The sequence below is a fragment of the Callorhinus ursinus genome, unplaced genomic scaffold (genome assembly GCF_003265705.2).
Source record: "Callorhinus ursinus isolate GAN/ISIS: 27379988/994484 unplaced genomic scaffold, GSC_fseal_2.0 scaffold10, whole genome shotgun sequence".
Taxonomy (NCBI): domain Eukaryota; kingdom Metazoa; phylum Chordata; class Mammalia; order Carnivora; family Otariidae; genus Callorhinus; species Callorhinus ursinus.
The window spans coordinates 27155898-27180041 of NW_027397072.1; the positions used below are offsets into that span (position 1 = coordinate 27155898).

The 24144-nt window shown below is 43.9% G+C and overlaps 1 long non-coding RNA gene across 1 annotated transcript; it reads left to right on the forward strand.

The window, feature by feature from the left end:
• The first annotated feature begins 1529 nt into the window (after positions 1–1529).
• Positions 1530–20560, forward strand: LOC141373489 (uncharacterized). The gene is made up of 5 exons (XR_012379550.1): positions 1530–1697; positions 9977–10150; positions 13719–13911; positions 19597–19666; positions 20413–20560. It is a non-coding gene; the product is annotated as an uncharacterized lncRNA (long non-coding RNA).
• Positions 20561–24144: the final 3584 nt, after the last annotated feature.

Genomic DNA, 24144 nt, shown 5'->3' on the forward strand with positions numbered 1-24144 from the left:
GCGGGCCCACCCTAGCCCTGACACCTGGCCAGGTCCAGAAGCCTACCTCACCAGCCTCCAGGGGGAAAGCATGAGCCCTGGCCCGGGGACAATGGTAAGGGTAGGGCTCTTTGGAGATGGAGCATCCATTTCTTATTCGCTAGTTGTTGGGTATTCTTCAGGATACAGTTAAGCCTTTTCAAATGTAAAGAATTTATTGAATATAAAAATATGTCAGGGCTGCAGCATATCATCCTGCCGGTCATACCCTGGGAATGAGTCCAGGCTGAAATCCCTGGCATGTCTGGCTCTAATTTGCACACGGGCACCAGATAAGCTAGCAAAGACTCAACCCTCCACAGGCCCCAGGTGTGAGCAGCTGACTTGTGGATTCTTTTGATTGAGAAAATATATAATGACCCCTTAACAACTCTGAACTCAGTAACACCTTAAAATGAGCTTAACATTTTATTAATCATGGCAACATCTACGCTTTGGAAAAATCGTAGTGTTGGCATAAGCCAGGGGTGACTTACTCAGTCTGCAGACAGGGCTTGGCCTGTATGGGTTTGTGGACTGTGCTGTTACCCCAAGTTCTCCCAAGACTCTGGGGCTGTGGGACCAGCAATCCTGCCCTAGACCTCTGTGCACAAAAGTTATTCTATTCCCTAGTTGAAGAATTTATTTTAGGGGCAGAAGGCCAGTTGGCAAAATAGGAACATTTTACACATTATTGTTGCACAATAAAAAATTCAAACATTAAACATTTTCAGTTTTCACAGTTGTTGGAAAGAAATTAAGCCCTTGGACGAAAACCAAAGAACTAATGGGATCTACAACCCCTGTCCCAAACTCTTCTTCTCCTGTCTGGGCCTGCCACAGCCCTGCTGCTCCTGCATTTGAAGATCTTCACTTGTCCACTAGACGAGCACCATCAAGTAAAACTATAATGTTAGGCACATCGGCAATGTAAAACTTTGTAGTGGCCCCCCCAAGAAAGTAAAAAGAAAGAGGTGAAATTAATTTTGATAGTCTGTTTTATTTAATCTGATATGCCAAAAAATTACGATTTCAATATGTGATCAATATTTTAAAAATTATCAGCACATGTTGGAAATAATATATGTGCTGATGTGTATACCATAACACTAATATACATGATAGAACAGTTAAGTGTAGTCCTACCAAACAATAAAGTTGTGTTTAGCAGAAAGATATTTTACACTAGTTCCATTTTAAAATTTAAAATGTAAATTTAAATTAAAACTCAGTGTTTCAGTCACACCGGCCCCACCTCAAGGGTTCAACAGCCACGTGTGGAAAGGCAACTCTATTGGACAGCACAGCTCTAGGCCTTCCATGTGATTTAACAGGCCTCTATAAACCTCACAGAGCCCATCATCATGTGTTGGTGGTTTGGAGAGAAGTTCTAGAACCTTCTCTGTGTGACATCAGAGCTGATTGGTGGTGGTGGTGGTTGGGAAGCTATTGGTTTATATTTAACATAAAAATTTCCTGTGGTGTTAGTGCATTTCAGGCCGATGTTCCCCTGTGGAGATGAAGAATTGTCTGCTATTTTGTGCCCTGTCGTGATTGCCATCCACAGTTGAAGATCGTTCCCAAGCAGGCTGGTTTGCTGGTCTCCTTTGACTTTGTTTCAAGGACGGTGATTTGCAAAAAGCTTCAGAAAGGCAAACCCCTGAGGAAAAATTTCATGGGTGAATGTCAGGCTGAAGCCAATGAGGGATAAGGATGGAAGGCTGGAGGGGCTCCCTTCTCTGCGAGAACTCTACCCCTACGCTGGAAGGAAGCACTGTGATGTGGTTAAAACTGGGAGGAAGAAAGAGCTTCTTAAAAAAAAAAATTCAGGCAGAGAAGTTGAAAGGGCCACAGAGTAGCAGACCAAGGTCTACACAGTTACCGTGAAATAGTATGTGGTCAGTACCTCTACTGACCTCTCTTTGCTATTCCAGAATATTTTAATAATAAGACACACCCAAAACATGTTTAGCATCATACCACCTGCTGCTTTCTCGTGGCCAGTATGATTGTCATCAGATCTGATCCCAATGTTTGCCATATTATTGGATATCCTGTGAAACAGAATCTAAAAATATACTCTTTTCCCCCTCTAAATCAGTCCTAACCTTACAACTGGGGTAGCAGCTAAAACACTGTTGCTTATTTTTTTACTCTCAGGATTAGGTAATACTAATTACCCCAGCGCATGCTAGTTTGTTTGCCCTTGGCTTGGTATTTGAAGAATATATTTATAAACTAAGGCTGGGCTACATTTTATCCTGTGCAATTGTCTCTTGCAGTTGTGGGTTTATAGATTTGTGGTCTCTCAGTGTTTTCTGTCTTATACTGAACAGTCGCTCCCAACTGACGTTCCTCCGTGAAGTTATTTCCATCTCTGAGAATTTCTCAAGAGCTGTTTCTGTGGTGGGGAGGATAGAGGAATAAAGGAGTCCACATTCAGAGCCTCTTTAAATGCGGGCCTTGCATCTTGAACTTGACTTCTTCCTTGAATGGAGGCCTGCACTCAAGGATGGAAGGATTTAGGGAGGAGCCAAAGCAGCCGGTTTGCCTGGGCTTGTGCATCACTTGACTGCTGTTATGAAGGCCTTGCGGCATGTTCTGAGAAAGCCAATTAAAGCAGAAAAGGCCCTTAGAACCGATTCGATTGCCCCCAAGATAGCTGTTGAACTTAGAACTTTCAGAAAGCAACCCAGTGCTTCGTGTGCTCTGATAGCAGATGAGAAGTACGGCCGACTGCTTTTCTGTGACTTTCTTGAACACCCTTATTATATTTATACATTTATAAGTAGATGACTATATTAGAAACAAAAAGGGCAGGAGTATTGACTGCAGGATCAGTTCATAGAGAAAAACGCACGTTTCTATTTTGTCATGTTACGCAGAGCGCCAAAGTCAAAGACACCAATTGTTTCCAGGGTCTGTGGCCATACCACATTTTACCTATGAAGGCTAGTTTAAGAACTTTATTTCTATTTGGTTTCAAATAAAAACCAGCTAATTAGTTTTTGGAAACGTACATTGCTCTGACTGTTAAAATAGAAAGCATCTGATTTTCTTCTTGCTTTCGCTTTGTAACTGTTGTTTGCTATTTGTTTTTGTCCTCTAGAAGGAGTTGAACTTCTTATAGACATTAACCCAAGTGGAAATAATTGACCAAAGGCCTAAACTTGTTCTTTAGGAGAAATACGAGACTCTAAAGGATTCGAACCCTTTGGAATCATCACAATACTATTTGCCCAGGAGGCAGGACACTGGTAGAAAGGGACTATAGGTGTCTTTTACCGTGTTTATATGGAGGTGGATTCTGAGTTTTACAAATAGAGAAATATTGTACAAGTCCATGGGGATACTGAAGTGAAATGAAGAGAAAGATCCTTTGTATTGTAAGACCAAGTAGTATAGCCAAATCAGAGAAGTGAGAACATAAAGGTAAAGGTATTAAAACATTATTGTTTGCTTTCTTTGCTTCTCTTTAGGGGGCGTCTCTCAGAGAGAGTGCAGTGTCACAGTGTGGATGGAAGATGTATTAAATTTTTAACCCAGAATAGCCAAAATGGTCTTAAAAAAGGAACAAAGTTGGAGACACATACTCCCTGATTTCAAAACCTACTACAAAGCTACAGTAAGCAAGCTCATGTAGTATTGGCATAGGATAGGCATATGGGCCAATGGAATAGCACTGAGATTCCAGAAATAAACTCATACATCTATGAATAGTTGATTTTCAACCAGAGTGTCAAGATCATTCAATGGGGAAAGAATAGTTATCTCAACAGATGGGGCTGGGACAACTGCTTGTCTACATGCAAACAAATGAATCCGGAACCCTACCTCACACCATACATGAAAATTCAAAATGGACCAAAGATCTCAATGTAAGGGCTGAAACTATGAAACTCTTAGAAGAAAACATAGGTCCAGCAAGTGGCCTCTGGCCCCAGACCATAAGATTTGGTGTGTGGGCCACACGAGCCTCCCTGATCAATGGACTAGCTCTGACATTCTGAGGGCTCAGAGATGCCATTACTGAGGAAGATAGGCCTTTCGGGGTGGGCTGTCAAAGTGGGCACCAGTGCCTCACAGTGGCTTAAAACAAGTTAGCAAACGACGGGGGGCTGATTCCTGAGCACCATGAGATGCTACTACCGTGGCGCCCCTTTGCTAACTGGGGAGAAGCTTTGAGGAAGAGCCATCATAACCTGGGCTATAACATTGCACTCAGGGGCCAGTGAGTTGGGGAAATGTAGGATTCATTTCTAAAACAATATTCTCTGTTCTACAGCACGTAGAATATTTTATAATCCAAATGGGCTGATCGCCTCTTGGCTTGCGTTAGTGAGATGCTATTGTCTCAATAAGTGTAAATCTCAGCTCTGTTCGCTTTGGACAAGTTTTGGGGCCTCAGATTGCTGCTCCGTAGTCTTGCTATGAGCCTCGCTAGGAGCATATGAATGTACAGACGACAAGAACAGATGTCAGAGCCCCCAGAAGATCAAAGTGCCCGCGCTGCCTTAGAAAATCTGCCGAGGCCACGTAGTCCTCTGAACACGCAGGAAGGCTGTCATAAATATTCAATACGGATTTGTGCAGTTGCATCAACTCTAAAGCAAACATCCTCTTTACATTTTTTTAAATTTTTTAAAAATTTAATTGAGGCATTGTTGACCTCTCATAAATGAGTTTCAGGGATACAGCATAGTGATGCAACAATTAGGTACATGACAAAATGCTCACTATGGTACATGCATTACAATATTATTGACAAGAGCAGGCATATTCTCAACCATTCCTATGGAAAGCTGGTGTGCAGCCACAGCTGAAAGCCTCGGGAACAGTCGTCACCACTGGCTTCCTCTCCTAGAGGACAGCCATTTCCCCGATATCCTAATTAATCAGGGGCAAGGAAAATGTTCCCTTCTCTGTATGAAAACTACCCTAAAGTTGTTTTTGTGGTTGTCTTTTCGAAACTGAAAAGAAGAGCGCATTGTTTCTAACACTGTGGACAGTGATTCCTGACAAGGGAGACCAGGAGGGTTTTATGACTCAGGAAAAGAGAGCTCCCGAGGGGCCCGGGCTGTTTTTCTTCCATCTTTCCCTTTTACATTCTCTGAATCTCTCTTTCTGATTATTTAAAAAAAGTTTCTCGGGCGCCTGGGTGGCTCAGTCAGTTGAGCAACTGCCTTCGGCTCAGGTCATGATCCTGGAGTCCCGGGATCGAGTCCCGCATCGGGCTCCTTGCTCAGCAGGGAGTCTGCTTCTCCCTCTGACCCTCTTCCCTTCGTGCTATCTCTCATTCTCTCTCTCTCTCTCTCTCAAATAAATAAATAAAGTCTTAAAAAAAAAAAAAAGTTTCTCAACTTGCCCCTCCACATTTCCAGACTTCTCTTTCTGGTCCCAGCACCATCTCCTCCAGGTTATTTTTCTGCTTTCTTTTTACTTCTCCACATGGGCGGGCCCATATTTTTGCCTGGGCTTCTCACTCTCATATACTTAGGCGCTCATACTTCTTTTTCTCTTGTGGCTAAAAATGAGCAGAAAGCCAATAGAATGATTTTTAGAAAGAGAAGCTCTCCGCAGGCCGGCTTTGGATTGAGCTGATCCTTCCTAGGACAGCATGCTTCATCAACACTACATTGTTTTGCACCATTTTGTTCAACTGGCAGATCCCATTGTCTTTTATGTCATGCGCTTTTCTATGAAGATGATTCCCCAGTACAGCTGCATAAAACAAATGTTGAATGGGAAAAAAATCAAAAGAAGATATTTTTAAGACCTTTCTTAACATCATTCAGGCTATCTATGCCAAAACCTGCATCTGGTAGTAAAATCTTTCTTTTTCAAACATTGTTTTCTCCAAAGAACCATCCAGAAGTTGCTACTGTGTGAAAGCTCTTTAACCATTTCTATTTTGTGGTTTTTAACAGGCATGTCTTTGCCGGGTAGAGGTTATCACTCAGCATTGAATAGACACACAATTCTGATGAGTTCATGACGTCTTGTCTAAGAAATTACCTGCCACCATGGGTAATAATTGACAAGGGTAGCTCATTTTGCCATATGGTGTGAGCTATCTCTGTCCCCAAATATGCACCTCTTGTGGTGTGACAAATTGTTTGTGGGACAATACACGTTACAGCCCAGACAGCTAGACAAAACACCCCATTGGAGCTGAAACCGCAGTCTGGGCCCCTGAACCAGAAACATGCAAACTCACACCTGCTGGCCCACATTGCAGCTTGCTTTCCTCCTCTAATGTTTTTTTCCTTTCCAACAAAGAAAATTAAATGACAAATGAATTTAATGTTGAGGAAAGCACTCAGGGTGAGGTTCCCACAGACACTTAATTCAGTTAGTGATTTGTTAGGTGGCCTAACTATAGATAGCTTGAGGGGCGGGGCTGAGGCCAAGCTCTTTGTGATTTGGAGTTTAAACCCTGATGTGGTCACTGTTGTGGGATGTTGGATGCAGCATAAATGGCTGACAATATGGTGGATCTCGTCTCGACAGTTACCTTTAGTTTGGTCCTGGTTCTCATTTAAAGATTGGTATATTCTAGAAAAGCATCCTTGCCCCAGTCGAAATCTCATGGGCCCTGCTGTTCATCCCCAATATTTATGACACTTGAAGGCTGGGATGTTTCCGTGGGTGGAAGGTGAGATTATGTGGAGAAAGATAGGGATGAGAGGATTCATTTTTGGAGATCCATTCTGACATGGAAAAACTCTTCAGGTTATTAAATGTCAAAAGCCTTCTTTTCAAGAGAGAATTTCTCCTGATGCTGTAACAAGATGAGGATGTTTGTGCTGCCTTTAGTAACATTTATGGTATTTGTGTCTGGTGGGGATCAGTGTATATTATGTGCTTTGAAAGCATAGGCACCATCTCTGTGAGCAAAAGTCTATAATTGTATAAACTATAAGCATATATTATATACAGATATATTTCTATGGCAAAGTTTACATTCCATTTTGCTAGTATTCATGTTGTGTTTCCTGGGAGCACTGTATGTTCCCATGGGAATGATTTATTGGTGCTTGTGATGGAAAATTCTAACTGGTGGCAACCGAAGCCTGTTTTCTGGAGGCTTCCACTTTGGTAGACTTGCAGTAGGAAGCAGGTACCTTCACAGGAATTCTGTCCTTTTGTCATCATTGAATCAAATACAGCCCTAGTCTTTCTAGTCCTTCCTGCCAGCCCATTTCCCGGTCCCATTCTGCAGCATCCTCTCCTATGGCCATTCAGTGCCTGTCACCTGAGTCCATTCTTAGATCATTCTAGCCATTGGTCTTCAAACTCCATTTTCGATTCATCAGTAAATTCTGTCTCCGTTACCTCAAAGAATTTTTGAATGGACTTCTTTCCAACTTGAATCCACACCCTCAGTTCAGACTACTGCCTCATCTAAATGCTACAGTCACCTCCTCCAGGCTCTCTCTGCTTCCCGCCCTGGCCCAGGCTGACCCGCTTACCATAGAATGGCTGGAATAATGACCAAAACACCAACATCAGGCAGATCATGTGACTTTCCTGCTCAAAACTTTCAATGGCTGTCCTTATCTCTTAGAATACATCTTGAATTCCTTAAGATGGCAACATCTTATCCCCTGAGTGTTGTCACTGTCTTTAGCCTTACCTCACCCTCTCAGGTTTTCCTCTCTCCTGAGCGCTGCATTTCCCAGCCAGGCTTCCTTTAGTTCTGGGAATGAGTCAAGCTCTTTCCAGTCTCAGGAACCCACTGTTCTCTCTGCTGCAAAGCGTTCACATAACCCACCCTTGTCACATGGATCTCAGCACAGATGTCACCTCCTCAGAGAAGTTTTTTTTTTCCCTAACACCATCTTTCAAGTAGGGACTCACTGTTACTCTCTCTCCATCCCCTAGTCTTTCCTTCCTGGCTTTTGCTATGACCTGTAATTATGTTCCCTGTTTTGCCTATTGTTGGTTTTCATCCAAAAGACTCTAAGTCCAAGAAAGGTAGGAACTATATGAAAATACTTTACTAGTTTCCATTTTTCATGTATCCTCAGTGCTTGGCACTGACACAAGGTAGGTGCTCAATAAACACTTGTCGAATGAATGAATGGACAGAAAATATTAAAAGTTAAGGAAAAATCCACCTACTTAGCAATTTTTACTGTTAGTTCTAGTTCTGTTTTCTAAGGCAACACAAAATGATTCTACAGATCCCTGGACATGATCACATTTCAAATCTTTGCTACCTTGCTCAGTCATCTTTGATTTCTGGGCTGTATATGCCTCTCAGCCTCCCTCATATGGTGTGGCTGCCACTTCTCATCACGATGATAACTCTCTCTTGGAAGACCCTAGTTTGATAACAGCCCTCATAAAAAAAATTGTTATGTTCTGACTCACAGAATCCTTTTGGGATCACCCTCCTTGAAGAGAAGCACATCCAGCTTATGGATCTTTAATTTTCAGGGTCTTTTTTCCCCCCAACATATTGCAAAATAGAACATTTCCCAAGATTTCTGGCATCTTTCCCATTCTCCATGATTTCTCAAACTCACTTTCAGTGGCTCTGAGGTTTTATCTTCAAATTTTTTTTACACTCTGGAATAGAATTTGTCTGGACTTAAGAGGTTTGAAATCGCTTATTAGATTTTTCTTTTTCCCTAATTTACTGTGCATGGGAGACCGCCTGGTCTCCTTTGCCCCATACTGAGAATTCAGAAACTCTTCTTGTTGTGCTGAGTATTTGGTAATTTGGACTTTTTGTCACCTGTTAACATTACATCTTCTTTTTGAATGTGTCACTTCCTTGTTTTTCTCCTTCTTTCTTTTATCTTTCTCCCTTTGTTCTCACCTCCTTCCCTTTCTCCCCCCTTCCCTCTTCCCACCCTCCTTTCTTCTTCTTCTCCCATCCCATTCTCTCTCTCTGAACTGAGCCTTGCATGGAACGAACACCTTTTCTCATGTTTCTCTGGTGAAATCTCTCCTTTTTCTTGCATTACCCCTTAGCTGAGGATTTAGCCTTCCTGAAAACCTCCATTTTTATATTGTTCTGGGGTATGTGTTGTGAACATGTCCTTTAAAAAACATGAGTTCATGAAAAAGTTTCTGGGGGACCACACTGGCTCAGGAATTTACTTATTCTTTTCCTTTCCCCTGGAATTGTTCATTATTACACTGCCTTAGAATTTATGTAATGTTCCCCTTTCTTGCTATTACAGTCTCCCAAATGGGACATGGTCATGTTCTCCCAGGGTCCCTATAATTTCTGTACAGAAAACAGGTTGTTCTCATTGGCTAAAATCATATCCAGAATGGCAGTTTCTCCTTTTATCTGAGGTCTGGAATTGTTAGCGAGGAATGTAAAAAATTTTATAAGTAACTCTAGTTTGGCAAAATGTGGCTTCAAGACAGACAGAAAGATAGCTCAAGTTCCTGTCGGCATGACGGCTTGCTTGCAGGTGTACGGCTGACCTTCAGAAAGCCTCATCCTTGCCTGGGCCATCCGCTGTAAACACCCACCCTAGAAGGACCCTTGTTTATATTTTGGCTGTAATTCTGCACTGCTTCTCCTCTTAATCAGTGCCTTTCTGTATAGCACCAGGCCATCTTTTTTCATCCCTTGTTCATATATAAGGCTGCTTCTTCCTGTTTCTCTTGCACGGTCTGCTTCCTGCCTCGGCTGCATTACTGGCAGGTGTCCCAGCTCACCTCTGCGAGGATGGCCATGCTTATGGGAATATTCCAAGTTCTCTTTCTGTGCATTTCATCCACTGTGAGTCAAAGTCAGAGGTATTTTAGCATGTAAGGGTTTTTCCTGAGGAGTTTCTATTTTCAGGTAGGAATTGGGGATGAGGTACCCATCGATGTGGTCCAATGATTTCTCCCAGTTGCCCTGTTCTTCTCACCCTTGATCCCATCTCCTTGATAAGATTTTCCCTCTGAGTTCCTCATATTCCATTTTTCTTCACCCATTTTTGCTAAGAATCTTGTGTACGGGAAGTTCCTCTGGGATTTTGCCTGTTCTCTGATCGCAACCAAAATTACTGATGACCCCCGGGAACGAAAACACAGCCTGCTCAGACTGGCAGGGAGAAGATGTAAGATCTTCATTTGGTGGACAGTGTGATTGTGATCAAGAACCACAGGAGAAGTACAGGTAAGGAGCGTGGCTTGGACAGGTGGCCCCATGCCCATTCCTGTGCAGCTCTCTTGGGGGCACACAAAGCAGCTTTCCCTTTGTTCCTGGAGTAGGGGAAAGGGCTATGCTTGGGTGAAGGGGAGACTTGAGGAAGGAGGTGGGACTGGAGGAGGGAGAGCAGGCTTTGGCAGGGGAGTGACCTGCACAGTTTGGCCTCCTCTGCTCTCCTTTCCAGCAGATAAACCAGACTGTCCTTCTGGCTCCCTGGGGCTGGGAGGAAAGTCCTCCCCGACCCTGCTCTAACATGGCTCCTCTCTTCCTGCTAGGATTGTGTCCCACCTGAACACATACCGCTTCCTGCCCTCGTGGCTTCCCCCCTGGCCCGGGACCTCATGGAAGCGGGCTGCTTAATCCCCAAGTTGCCCAGGCCTGTGGCCCATACCGCCCACAGCCTCCACCCCCATGTCCTTGGCCCCTCAGGCTGCTGTCTCTGCATCCATGCTTTTCCCACCTGCCCTCCTTCACCCTGCCTGATGCCGGACACCTGGCAAGTGGCATGGACTTTTGGACTGCAGGTGGAGGCTTATGAAATGGCCCATTTGTAGGTCGTGTGGGGTATGCAGTCAACATGAGATACAGACTTGGGTTCTTTTTTTTAATTCTTTTTTTATTCATTTGAGAGAGAGAGAGAGAGCAAGCAAGAGGATGGCGGGGAGGAGCAGAGGGAGAGGGAGAAGCAGACTCCCTGCTGAGCAGGGAGCCCGATGTGGGACTTGATCCCAGGACCCTGGCATCATGACCTGAGCTGAAGGCAGATGCTTACCCCACTGAGCCACCCAGGCGTCCCCAGACTTGGGTTCTAAATGCAAATTTTGCCGCTCCCCAACCAGGAATCCCTATGTGTAAGAAATGGGTAAGAATCCTAACGAAGCACTCACCTGTTCACACACACACACACACACACACACACACACACACACACACACACAGTATATGCTCACCGCATGTGTCAATGTTTCCTTCTATAAAATGGATAAAATAACATCAACTTTTTGCATTTATTTTGAGGTAAGATAAATAAGTACATTAAATAGCACCTAGTATTAATAGCTCTAGTTGGGAGGTGTGTAGGCTACGGGTTCGGGTGATTAACTTTGGAGTCAGATTGAGTTTGAGGCTTTCTTCTGCCACTAACTAGCTGTGTGAAGCTGGGCAAGACATTGAACCTTTCTAAGCCTGGTTTTCCTCAACTATAAAATGGGAACAATTACAGAACTCACCGCCTAGGGCTGTCGTCATGACATGCAAGACATGCAAGGTAAGTGCTTGGTGCTTCCCAAGGGCTCCAGAAGTTGTTGTTACTATTAATATTGGTCATTTTGTTCTCCCTGCTGCCCTCCCCAGCCCTGCCTGGGCCAGGAGAGACTCTGGTTGCCTGGTGGGTTGGGGAAGGAAGGAGGACCATGGGCAGAAGACCCCAGAAGGTGCAAAAGAGATTCAAGCCCTTGGGAGATAGGGAGAGTGGGCCATGGAAGCAACTGGAAAGGACCAGCTCAGAGAGGATGTGGGTTTAGTCAGGATGAGCACCTGGCACTTGGTTGCTTTTATTCTTAATCCTTTTCCATCATTTTTATGGGCTGCTGTGTGGACGTTTTGCTGAAAGGGCTGCTCCACCTGGATCTCATTGAAATTGTGCAGCCTTCTCTTTGCTGAACATTTTTCTATCCCAGTAACTATATAAATGTTCCATTTGTGATGTAATTGTTCTGTTTCAGATTTGCTTTCCTAAACTGAGGAGTAGAGTATCCAAAACATCTGAGACAATGGCTTGAATGTAACACTTTGTGTGATGAACTCTTTATTTCCTGTGGTTTACATTTCTTTTTCCTATTTAGTCGTCTACGCTCTGGCTCTTGGTGGCGTCTCCAAAGGTCAGAGGCTGCATTGTGAGGAGGATGGAAAGATGAGGGGAGTTACTTCTGCTGTAAATTTTCCACTTCCTGAAGAGTAGGGCTAAGCATAGGCTAAACAGAGGCAGCTTTCACTTGTTTGGAAATACAGTGCAATCATGATCCTTATTTTGGTTGCTTACAATGTCTGCAGAAAACAACCAGTTTCTGCCAAAATTATAAAGAAAATCTTGTGTGGCTTTAGCTGCCTATGGCAGTGACTTTTTCTTGGAGCCAAGGACCCTCCCTCCCTCTTGTTGGTGCTGCCAAATAACCACACATGGGGAGAGGTAGGAAGACTCAGGAACAGGCTAGACTTTAACACTGACATTTCTAAGGGTAGAAAATGGACCCGATCTTGATCAATGAGGAGATGAGATAGAGCAATAATTGTTCAGTTGCCATAAAGTGAAAGGAGGAATGGTTCAAAGTCAAACATGTGGGTTCAAGGCCCATTTCTCCCATTCATTTATTTAAATGAGATGTAAACCTTAACTGTGTTGACCATCAAGGGGGAAGGCCACACCCAGGTAGTACGGCCGGCTGAGGCTTAGCAGGAACGACATGTAAGTGCAGGTGACATTTCCCAGGAGCCATTTGCAAGAATGCGACAAGATATATGAGGATTTTCCTCTTTTTGGCTAGAGAAGCCAGAGTGGTTTCTGGGTGTCCTTGAACGCAGGAGGCCAAGAGGTGACAGGAAGACTATGGAAGGTCCGTATGGCATCCGTGTCCTGTGCCCCATCCCCACCTGAGTATCAGTTTCCCTGTGTCTGACCCCTACCTCCAGCCTCGTGCATGAGGTTTGGAGTGGAACAGAGCCTTGGGGCCCAGATGATAAAGCTACACCTGAAGATGGAGCAGAATGATTATCCTCATCCTGCCCAGAATCTGGGCAGGCTATGGGCTCAGGGCAAACATCAGCATCCAAGTGCAGGGGGCTTATAGGCTATGGGTATGTGACCGTGCGAAGGACCAGCACAGGGGTGTTGCACACTTATTCATGAGCTAATGTGGGGCATCTTTGAGGACACCCAGAAGCCACTGGGGGAGGTTTTAGGTAAGGAAGGCTTCGGGTGGGGCAGTCAGACAGCCGTTGAAGGCTTATAGTCCTCTGATGGAGCCTTCATTTTAAGGGGACCTCACAAGCTGGTGAGGCCTGGGGACATTTGAGGTACCTGTACCTTATAGGGTTTCAGTGTTGATGAAAAGAGAGGAAGACCATGTGAAAGCACTTTGCAAATTTTGAAGTGCTGTAGAATTGGTATTATGGGTAAGAGTTTCTGGAATCCGGTGCACTTCCTGTTAGGATCTCACTGGAGGCTCTGCCAAGGTCAGATGTAGGTCAGATACAGTTGCGGGTAACCAGGATACAGAAATGACTCCTGAGGCAACCCATGGGAGTTGTACTGAGCACCTGCTGGGTCCCAAGTATTCTTCTATTAGAATTCAAAGATGATGCTCCTTAGGAGCTCACAATCAAAACAGGCCCTACATCCTAAGGCCTGCTCCAGAGTACCTGAAAGAACTCACCTGAAAGAACTCCTTTGAGGCTCCACCTTTGCCATGGTCCAGGCTGCAGTGAGATCCCCCAGATCCGAGTGCCCAAGCTGAGAGGAGTGTGTTGCCCACTTCAGGTGCCGGCTGCAGCCTCCATCCCGATCAGCAGAAGGCAGGGGACCTCCCAGCTGAGTTGACAGCCAAGACGCTGACCTGGGCTTTCGGTAGACAGTTTGTCTCCTCTGCCTCCAAAGTACCAATTCTCCGAGAACAATCGACCGAGTCGCTCCTGGAAGTAACCCCAAGAGTGAAGGCCCTAGCAGCCATCAGGTGGGTAAGTAGATTATTGCACTAAGGCAGAAGCACCGCACGAGTGTGAGTAGTTGTCACGAGTCGAGGAAACGATCTGAGGGGTTCTTCCCTGATGAGGAGGCCCCTCTAGGATTCCTTCAGACAGCAGGGTTCTGTGTTCACTGTAGTCACTACTGCACGGAGGCCTGGGGGCGATCTGAGGGGAAGGCATTCAGCCGCACTGCACAGACCCAGCGAGCCTGTCATGTGAATGCCTGCATGGGAGGCCCCCCAGAGGACCCACACAGTTGCTGCCATCGAGAACTCACAGTCTGGGTGGGTGAAATGGGTGAAGGGGGGTCAAAAGTGACGAACTTCTGGTTATAAAATAAATAGGTCATGGGGATGTCATGTACAGCCGGGTGACCGTGGTTAATAATACTGAGTTGTGTATTTGAAAGTTGCTAAGAGAAGAGATCTCAAGAGTTCTCATCACAAGACAAAAGGTTTGCAATTGTGCGGTGATGGAGGTTAATTAGACTTGCTGGGGTGATCATTTCGCAGTATATACAAATATCGAATCATTATGTGGTACAGCTGAACCTAATATAATGTCACGTCAGTCACATCTCAATTAAAAAAGAAAAAAAACACCTTACGGGGACGCCTGGGTGGCTCAGTCGGTTAAGCGTCTGCCTTTGGTTTAGGTCATGATCCCGGGGTCCTGGGACTGAGCCCCACATCGGGCTCCCTGCTCAGAGGAGAGCCTGCTTGTCCCTCTCCCTCTGCCCCTCAACCCCTCTCTCCTTCTCTCTCTCTTGCTCTCGCTCTGCACTCTCTCCAACAAATAAATAACATCTTTAAAAAACAAAACAAAACAAAAAAACCACCTCACAGTTTGCTGCAGGGCTTGGCACACCATGGCCTGTGGGGTGAATCTGGTTTAGTGACTGTTTTTGCAAATAATGTTTTATTTGAATCAAACATACCCATTCGCTTATATATTTGTTTTACATTTGCCTTAGCACCCACTCTAACAGCAAAGTTGAGTAGTTGCCACAGAGGACTTGTCCACATACCCTACAATATGGACTGTAAGGAGCCTGTAACTCCACAGAAAAAGTTTGTCAACCCCTGTTCTTGTGGGAGAGACACAGCCATGCCCGGTTAACTCCAATTCTTGGCTGTGGGTGACGGTGGTGGTGAGGGGGCAGAGACGGCTGGTTGGTCCGCTGCTGCCCCAGGGCTTTGTTGTAGTTGGTGGACCTGCCTTCAGCCTTGCAGCTCCACAAACTGGTCAGTTCACCTGGTCCTGACAACAGAGTTCATTCTGGGCCGACAGGCGCCCAAAGCAAAGACCGATGGACGGGCTAAAAACAAGCATACTGTGTGGGATAGTCCTGTCAGGGACTGGACTGGCTTCTAGTGGGCCGCCCTTTGTGCACGCTGCGGCACTTACCCAAGAGTGGCTGGTTTTCTTGAGCTTTCCTGATGAGCATGGACTAGATTGCAGGAAGCCTTCCAGGAGAGCTGGGGGTCAAGGTGAGACCAGAAGAAGAAACTAGCCCTGCCCCTGGCCAGACAACATCATTCCAGTGTCTGGAATATACTGCCCCCCCTCCCCCCACCTCCCCGTTAGCATCATCCTCCCTGGAGAAGGTTGGGAAAATGCCAGAATGTGCTGCTTTGGAGCCCACCCTACTCTGAGCCCCAGCTTCTGTTAACATAGCCTTTCTGCAGCTACATTAACATCGCTGGCTAAAAGCTACAGCTGTTGCTCGTAAAGGAGTGGCTCCTGTAAGCCTAGCAGGCTCTTTTGTCTCTTTCCATTCTGTATTGTCGTTATGGGCTCACTGGCGGAGGGCAACCTCCCATCTCTGTGCTCCGGTTCTGGAGGGCACCTCACTGTCTCCCTGTGTCCAGCCACTTGCAGCTGACAACCTTGAGCTGTGATCTCATGGAGGCATCATCAAGATGCTATCTGACCGCAGAGGAGGGCGCCCTTAATCCTGACTCAAGGTTTGGGAAAAGGCTTCTCAGTAGAGGTGACACTCGATCTGGGCTTTGGAGGAGGCGGGGCAATTTGCGAGGCAGCATGGTGGGAGAATGGCATCCAGGCAGGCGGAGAAATGTGAGGTGGCATGAAGGCAGTGCTGACTGCCAGAAGCATGGGGAGGCAGAAGGAGAGAGGAGGACATTGAGGATGGCAGGGTGGCGGCTCTGGGGACAAGGGACAGGAGATGGAGCAGAAAAGAGCCCAAATCCGACTGGGAGGGGCCGGTGGGCTTGGGTTTTCTTCTGAAGGTGGTGGGAAACATCAGGAGCTTTTGGGCAAGGTAGGAACTTGCTGAGTTCTGCGGCTTAGAAAATAAATCCAGCAGCCACGGGAAGTGCAGATTCAAAGTCAGGACACTCTTCGGGGTTTGGCGAGGATCTTGGTGAGAAGTAGAGCAGGGGTGGTGGGAATGGGATGGAAGTGAGGGAGCTACTGCTGTCTCTCAGGTTAGGGTTAGGGTTACAGGAGAGGAAGGGCTCCCCCAGTTTCAGTCCAGAATGTTGAGGGGATGCTGGTGTTGATTGAGTCGAGGCTCTTAGGAAGAAGAATGGGGAGAACATGATGAGTTGGGGAGGAGAATAAGGAATGTCTTTAGGTCCAAGTGAAAGCAGATGGAAGGACAGGGGAGGACAAAGGGGTGAGGTAGAGTTGTCAGGTTGGACTCATTTTCCTGTGAGTGTTAGCAAAAGCAAAGAGAAGACAGATCAGGGGCGCCTGGGTGGCTCAGTCGTTAGGCATCTGCCTTCAGCTCAGGTCATGATCCCAGGGTCCTGGGATCGAGCCCCGCATTAGTGGGAAGCCTGCTTCTCCCTCTCCCACTCCCCCTGCTTGTGTTCCCTCTATCAATGTGTCTCTCTCTGTCAAATAAATAAATAAAATCTTAAAAAAAGAGAGAGAGAGAAGAAGATCAGCCAGGGGAAAAGTACAGAAGAAAAGAAAAAGCAATTGAGCCCAGAATCTTGGAGAATGACCCTATTGAAGGGTGAGCAGATGATGGGGAGCCCACAAAAGAGATGAAGGCTGTGCATCCATTCATTTCACTCATTCATTCATTTAGTCAGCATATATTTGTTGGGCACCAACAGGGGCAGGTCCTGGGCGCCGAGGGTGCAGAGGGAAACCAATCCTGCCTTCCGGAGCTCATGGTAAGGGAGGTGTGGCACCCTGTGGAGGAGGGGAGTCAGGAAGGGCAGGGTCTAACAGTGTTGACTGCCTGGGCAGTTAAGAGGTGGGGAGGAAGGGAGGGCAAAGCGGAGAGCTGGGGGAGGAGAGACGGAGGCACAAAGGGGAGCCCTGCAATTCTTCCTCCTGCCTCACCTCTGCAGCGCAGTGAATACTGGTCTAATCAGGTTTACCTCCGTAGCCATAGCAACCTCTGGGTGTGGTGTTGCCGCACATTCTTGAAACTTGAAGTGAGGAAGTGACTTTATATCAAGTTACGCACAAGTTAGAAATACAGCAATTTCCCTGTCTCTTAAAATGTTCTCTTAAAGGCTTGCCATGTTTTCTTCTTTGCAGAGCACATTTTTCCCATGCTCTTTCCTTCACGAGGATTCTGAGCCATTACCTATATGTAACAAGAGTATTAAAGATGTAAAATACAATTATTCTGTTTTCCGATGATAAAAGTGCTCATGGTAAAAACTTGAGAAATAGTGTATAAAGTAGAAAATACAAATTATTCATTTCCCATCATTCTTAAAATTGTTTTTCCTCCCAATCCTGTTTCTAGATGCATTTTACAAATTTGTGATCGTTTTGATTTTAGAGTTTTGTATATTACTTTATTCACTAATTATAGCATAGGTATTTCCCAATGCCACTAAAATAGCTACAGAAACATTTTATTCCACACATGCTTCACACTTTAACCATTCCTATGTTATTCATTTAGGTTCTTCCTAATCTTTCTCAATTTGACGCAGCAATTCTCTACCTTCATACATAAATTTTTGTCCCTGACTTTCAAAGCCCTTCTCACTTCAGAATGATTTATTATATAATTTTTCCTAGAATCCTTATATTTAAATGAATAATCCCTCATAAATTTCAGAGTTATTAATACAATGAAGAATGACCATATCATCCTTTGTCTCAAAATGCAAGTTACTTTGAAGTTTTATCTGATTATTTTGTAAACTTCATTTTTAAGACAGGAAATCTGGCCCAAACTGGATTAGTGATAACTTGTGATAACTTGCATTTATTTATTTATCTATTTGGGAAGAGGTGGGGAGAGAGAGAGAGAGAGTCCTAAGCAGGCTCCAAACCCAGTGCGATCATGACCTGAGCCAAAATGGAGAGTTGGACGCTTAACCGACTGAGCCACCCAGGTGTCCCAAATTGCATTTTTTTTTTTTAAGATTTTATTTCTTGACAGAATGAGAGAGAACATGAGCCAGGGGAGTGGCAGGCAGAGGGAGAGGGAGAAACAGGCAGAGGCAGAGGGAGAAGCAGGCTCCCCGCTGAGCAGAGAGCCTGGTGTAGGGCTTGATCCCAGGACCCCAGGATCATGACCTGAGCTGAAGGCAGACACTTAACCGACTGAGCCACCCAGGTGCCCGATTAAAAATTAATGTATTTTTTAGTTGAAGTATAGTTGACAGATTGCATTTATTTCTGACTCACTACTAAACCGCAGTTTTCCACAAATGCTTGAATTCAACAGGAATAACACTAGTGGGACTATTTTTTCATATTTTTAGGTTTGTCAGAGAATATTAACTTTGAACCTAGGTTTTTTCTCATTTCTCTCTTCACATTTAATTTCTTTTCTTTGTTTTATTTTAATGTCTCTTTCTGTGAGGATTCAAAGGTAACCCCAGAAAACAAATAGAAAGTCATTTTTGTTTGCTGGAAAAATTTGTTTGCCTTATAGAGCTTTCTCAGTAATTTTACTTTCAAACATTTGTTGTACTTCTGTTTTAAGTGTTTCTTGTAAGAAGAATATAGCTGGGTTTTTTAAAAATGATTTTAAACTGGGAAGTTGAATTCATTATTATCTTTTGTGATCACTGACATACTTGGGTTTATTTTTACTGTCTTTTTCATGCTTTCTATTTGTCTTAGGAAGTTCTAGTTCCATCTTTTTCCTGCTCTAGTGCTTGGAAACTTATAGAGTCTATTGTATGTTTTAATGGGCAGGGTTGTTATATTTACTCTCTTCCTAAAACTTACTGCTTTAACTCTTTCCAACTTACAGGCTATCATTGTCCAGTATTTTATTTCTATTAAAAATGTTTTGCAAAATGTATCATGCGTAAAGTGTATGCATGCACCCACAGACACTCATGAACACTATGTGTCTACTATTTTAAGAAACAAATATTACCTCTATTTTAGAGGCCCATGTGCCACTCCCCCCCCCATTTTTTTAACTTCACAGATCAAGTGTTGCCATTAGTGTTGATTTTTATTTCTATGTATCCACATAATCACCATTTTCTTTGCTTACCTGGTCACCATCCTTCTCACATCTCACATCTCTCTTCTGTGGTTCTTTTCCTTCTTCCTAAAAGTATATCCTTTTAAGTACTACCTTTGCCAAGAGTCTGTTGATAATAAATTGTCTTAGCTTTTGTTCATCTAAACCCATTTCTGTTTGTTCCTCATTTTTTAAACATAAATTGCTGGATATGCAATTATAGATGGACAATTCTTTCTTTCAGCACCTCGAAGACACTATCTTGCAGTATTTTGGTGTCTGTTATTGTTCATGAGAAATCAAACATTAAGCGGGTAAGCTGTCTTGTTTGGGCTCTTTTTAAACTATTCAGTTTGCCTTTACCATTTGGCAGTTTCACCAGGATGACTCTGGCTGTAAATATTTTTTTCAGTATTTTGTATGTCCTAAATTTAGGGATCCATGAAAATTCTTGATTATTGTCTCTCTCCCATTTTTTTCTTACTTAGACTTCCACATCTATTAACCTCCCTTTCATAATTCCCTCCTCTTTGTCTCTCTGTATTATATCCTAAGTAATTTTGTCATATCCAGCTTTCAACTTACTAATTATGTTTTTCAGTTGTTCTAATCTGTTAGTTAACTCATATATTGAATCTTAAAATTTCAAGTACATCTTCTACTTCTAGAAATTAAGAATCTGCCTTGATATTTATGATACTATTTTATTTTTTGCTTATATATTAAATTAAAAAATTGAAAACATACTTATTTTTTTCATTTTTTAATTTAAATCCCGTTAATTAATATATAATATATTATTGGTTTCTGAGGTAGAGGTCAGTGATCCATCAGTTTTATATAATACCCAGTGCTCATTACACGTGAAAACATACTTATTTTATAAACTATGACCTGCCAGCCAAATCTGGCACACTATCTTTGTAAATAAAGGTTTATGAGAACACAGCTAAACCCATTAATATACATACAGCCTGTGTCTGCTTTCACTCTAGAATAGCAAAGTTGAGTCTTTTAAAAAATTTTTTATTTTGTTTTTGCTTTTGTTTTTGTTTTGAAGGTGAGTCTTTTTGATAGAGACGTATAGCTTACAAAACCTAAAGTATATACTACCTGGCCTATTGGAGGAACTTTGCCCAGCCCTGCTACACATGATAATTCTAACATCTGAAGACCTCATGTCTCTGATTTTGCTGCTTGATGTTCCTGCCAACTCCCTCTCATGATGTCTTGCTCTGTGAGTAGTCTTGTGATTTTTTACTGGGAGCTCATTTTTGTTGGGGCATTATCTGTGAGAATTTTGTGAGACTTAACTTGAGAGAATATTCCTTCTATTTGTATTTACTTTGCCAAGTACCTGGAAACTACTAATCCGGGACAATTTTAAATCAGTTTCTTTGGCTTAAAATAATTTTGCAATAGGCAAACAGAGTGATTTTGAACCACAGGTTGAGGCCTTGGTTTGTGGTTATTACCTTTGGGTGTGGGGGGACTGGGGTGGGGGATAAGGGACTCTTTTTCTTCCAACCAAAATCAAAGCTGAGATATAAAGCTTTTCTTTGCCATCCCCCCTTTGTGGGGCAAATACTTTCTAGTCCACTCTTTCACTGGAAATGTGGGCTTTTGGGGACTTATTCTAAAGTCTTTATGCTGACACTCTACTGCTTTGTTGCCTTTGCCCCCCACACCCACCCCACGAAGGCAAAGGCCCTCATGGGTCTTGAGGCCTTAAGGCTCGATTGAGTGAGCATTTACCAGCTCATGGTGGATTCTGGCTTCTGCTTCATTTTTCGCCTCTGAGGATATACCTTAATTTCTTACCAAGTTGGCTATTCATTTTATCCCGTATTTTATAGGTGTTTTTCAGGGGAGGATTTTTAGGATGCGGAGTCTGTCATGTTGCTGGAACTAAATGTCATGAAAATTTTAAATTAAAACATGTATACAATTAGAATAATGAAAATGGAAAAATTTTATAACACCCCTATCGTTTCCAAGCCTACCTAGTATTTACTTATGTCTAAATTATGCGTGGTGTCTCTGGAGTCTGAAACTAGGCCTCGCATAGAGTGGGGAGAGGAGAAGAGGGGCCAAACTTTTCCTGTAAAGGCATTTTCAGGCCCTACTCCACTAGTCACTCCTGCCACAGTATCGGGACAGCAGCCATAATTATATACTATGCAGTTAATGAGCATGGCTGTGTTCCAATAAAACTTTATTTATAAAAATGGGCAGTGAGCTGGAGGTTAATGAACCCCTATAGGCATCAGTTTCCTCATCCCTAAAAATAAATATAATAATACTACCTGTGTTGTACGTAGGTTGTGAGCATTAAATTAGTGAAATCGCATAAATGCTAGTGTTAGCTATGATGATGAGGATTCCAAAGGAGTTCTCTGACTTTTCAAGATTTTAAGGGCATCTTCACTTCAAAATATTCAACTCAGATTTAAGTCTTGCGTACGCTGCATTTCCATTACAGGCTGATAGGGGATTCTGTTCACTGTTGTTCCCCAGGGACCCAGACTGATGGAGCAGCCACCATCTTGAAATTGCTGATCACTACAGAGGCAAGAAGCTCTTAAGGTTCTTGCAGCAACAATTAAATGCTTGGTCTGCAAGTGACTGTGTCATTTCTTTGCACACTTCATGGTCAGAATTGGTCACACCTTCCCCTCCCACCCATGTCCCTCCAGTAGTTGGGAATGCTCTCAGCAGACAGGTCTCCCCTGTTGGACCCTCCAGGAGTACCTGAGCTACAGGGCTGCCTTCCCAAGGCTCCCCCACTTCCTAGGGTAGCCCACATGCAGTGCCTGTTGCAGGTAAGGTTACCAAGGCCCAGCTACTTTAACCCAACGTAGGACAAGTCTGATGATGGCCATCTTAGCTCCAGAGATTCCTGTGCATTTGGCTCAGCCTGTTGGGCAACTTGGCTTCTCCCTCTGCCCAATCCTGCTTCCATCTCCTCCTTTCCACAAGGGTTGCTCCCAATGACACTCCTTAATGAATATCCTGTACACTGAACTGCATCTCAGGGTTCTCAGAGAATCCAACCTGCCATACCCACCACATGCCCAAGAAGGGAGGGCTGGAAATATCTCCTGAGGAGCTCTGAGGTCTACCCCACTCACTAAAGGGAGCAAAGGAAGCATATACAGTTAGGAGAGTTTAAAATCCAAGCATTGATAATAGCTAATATTTATTGAGCAATGACTTGCCATATGATGTACTAAAAAGTGTTACTTGGCTTAGCTCATTTAATCCTCACAACACACCATGCATTGGCCCAGGAAATTAGACGAGGAGACAGTAAGCTATGGTCCACAGACCAAATCTGCCATGCCCATTGCTTTGTTAATGTCTATGCCACTCTCATACCATAATGGCAAAGTTGAGTTGTTGTGGTGGAGACTGTATGGCCTGCAATGTTGAAAATATTTACTATCTGACCCTTTTGAGAAAAAGCCTGCTGAGCCCTGTGTAGATATGGTTTCCATTTTATAGATAAGAAAATAGAAGCTTAAACATGTTCATGATTTATTTATCACAGAATGCCATTTTTTTAGTTATAGAGGCAACCGGCTATAGAATGACTCCCTTCTGTGATGGCAGGTGCAGAACCTTCCTATGCCATTTACGGGCCTTTGTAAGTGCTCAGTGAATGAATACAAAGGATTTTCTTCCCTTTACTTCCTTCCTCCATCTCCCTTTGCAAAACTGAGGTCTCCTCTTCCATCTCTGTTTTTGATCCTCTCCTAGACTGATTCTCTTTTCTGCAGGCAGGTGGGCTTGAAATAGTGACCCCGTGACCTCTTTCCACGGGCGAAGAGCATGAGGGACTCATCAGGTTTTGGTATCTGTGACTCTCAAACCTCTGGAGGAAGCTCCATTGTTGCAGAATGCCTTCCTTCTACTGGAAAGAGTTAGAGCAGTAAACGTGTAGAGGCTAAGCTGACTCCCAGGACACGCTTCACGATCACTGAGAACTTACTCTGTGTGCTGAACCATAAAGTGATAAAATAAAGTGGCGGCCTCAATGGCCTTAGAATCTAAGGCCGGGATTATCTATTTCCAACTGCCTCCAGCTGAGAAGTGGTTCCCGGGACAGCACTGAGTAACTCAAAAACATTCCCTCATAAAAGTGATTGTTCAAGGGGGATTCAAGAGTTTAGTTCCTCACCGTCCAGCTAGCTGCTTCCTAGATTCACCCAGAACATGGGCCTGTGCCCCACAATTTCATTCCCATACTTAGAGGCAGAACTAAGAACTGAGCTCAGGTTGTTTGCCACCAAAGCTTGTCCTCTTAACCATGCACTGTTTTCCTTCCTGGCGTGCAGATACAAAGGATTATGTATTTACATTCTGCAGATGCTGTTCTCTGTGCTCACACAAGTTTTCTGCCAGCCGTTTTCTAGCATTTAGCTGCAGAAGGACCGTAGGAAGAGATTCCACCTAGCCAGCTCTTGATCCCATGCCTTCTAACGAATTTCCCCAACTTTCAGAGAGAATCCTGAATCATTCAGGAATATTAGGTCCCTAGGCAAAAATTTCTGAAGCCCTTTTCCCATTTTTGTTATTTGAAAAAATGTTGGCCATCAAAATTGTCTCGTGAATGAATGAATGAAAGTGTCAATGACTGAATCGATCTCCAGATCCTTGACAACTTAAGGATTTTGGACAAGGTTAAAAATGTCCTGATGAAAAAGAATAGATAGGTCATGATAAAAAAAAAAAAAGATAGTTTTTGTTATTGTGCACCGCCCACTGCAATCAGGTGTCCGAAGACACAGTC